Source organism: Saccopteryx bilineata, chromosome 2 (assembly GCF_036850765.1).
Source record: "Saccopteryx bilineata isolate mSacBil1 chromosome 2, mSacBil1_pri_phased_curated, whole genome shotgun sequence".
Classification (NCBI taxonomy): domain Eukaryota; kingdom Metazoa; phylum Chordata; class Mammalia; order Chiroptera; family Emballonuridae; genus Saccopteryx; species Saccopteryx bilineata.
Window position 1 is genome coordinate 339,210,824 of NC_089491.1, and position 1,434 is coordinate 339,212,257.

At 47.1% G+C, this 1,434-nt stretch overlaps 1 non-coding gene across 1 annotated transcript; it reads left to right on the top strand.

Moving 5' to 3' along the window:
* The first annotated feature begins 409 nt into the window (after positions 1 to 409).
* Positions 410 to 485, top strand: TRNAG-GCC (transfer RNA glycine (anticodon GCC)). Its single transcript has one exon. It is a non-coding gene; the product is annotated as a tRNA-Gly (tRNA).
* Positions 486 to 1,434: the final 949 nt, after the last annotated feature.

Sequence of the window (1,434 nt, forward strand, 5' to 3'; positions counted from 1 at the left end):
CATGAAAGTGTTGAAACAATATAGATGTTACTTCTTTCTCCTGTACAAAAAGGCAAGATGTAGGTAGTGTAGGCCTGGTGTGTGTCTCTTTAAAGTCCTCAGGGATCAAGGCTTCTTCTACTAGGTCCCATCAACCTTAGATTATGTTTTTCATCCTCATGGTCCAAGATGCTAAGACTTCAGTCTACACAAGTGAGTATCAGGTACATAAGGGAAGGGGCAAAAGGTGTGCCTCCTTATGTTTACAGAGCATGGCCAGAAGCCATATGACACTTCAGATAACATTCCATTGGCCAAAATACAATTACATGGATATGCCCAACTTCTATATAGAAAGGATGGCAATGTGTTCTCCTAGTGAGGCAGAAAGGCGACCAGCTAAATTGAGTCTATTAAGAAAGAAGGGCATGCCCTGGCCGGTTGGCTCAGTGGTAGAGCGTCGGCCTGCCGTGCAGAAGTCCCGGGTTCGATTCCCGGCCAGGGCACACAGGAGAAGTGCCCATCTGCTTCTCCACCCCTCCCCCTCTCCTTCCTCTCTGTCTCTCTCTTCCCCTCCCGCAGCGAGGCTCCATTGGAGCAAAGATGGCCCGGGCGCTGGGGATAGCTCCTTGGCCTCTGCCCCAGGCGCTAGAGTGGCTCTGGTCACGACAGAGTGACGCCCCGGAGGGGCAGAGCATCACCCCCTGGTGGGCAGAGTGTCGCCCCCTGGTGGGCGTGCTGGGTGGATCCCAGTCGGGCACATGCAGGAGTCTGTCTATCCCTGTTTCCAGCTTCAGAAAAATACAAAAAAAAAAAAAAAAGAAAGAAAGAAGGGCATGATGGATGTTGGGAAATAAGTTTTTTTCGCACGAGTCACCGTTTCTTATGATCCCTTCCCTCCAACTCACCTCCATGGTCAAGCTGCCTCCTGTGGACCCACATTTTCTTTGCTCTGACGGGTCTTTCTCTGCTTGAAAGGAATGCCCTCTGCTGCCTCTAGCTCTTGAAAATCACCTTGACCATGAATCTTTTCCTGAGGCTTCCCTGAAAGAAAGCTCTCCCATCTTGGGATTCCTGAAACACCTTTTTTGTTACCATTTAAATCATACTGATCACACCTTGCTTGATAGGACAATCATTTGTACATACTTGTATATATGTTTTATTGATATGTTTATCATAGGGTATATACTAGATTTCAGTGATAGGCGGGCCTGTTTTAGGGATGACTACATCCTTGAATATGTAAGACTTCGCTTTGATCATATTCACTCACTCAGAAAAAACATTTATGACTACCTTGGACCAGGATACCATGGTTGGCAGGTGCAACGTCTTCTGGGGAAGATAGGCCTACATGTAATTACAACGTAGGGTGCTACGTGCTTAGTAGGGAACTTGCTAAAGAGGTAAACTTTACCCCCTTGCTTGACTTACTTGACATCTAAATTGAAA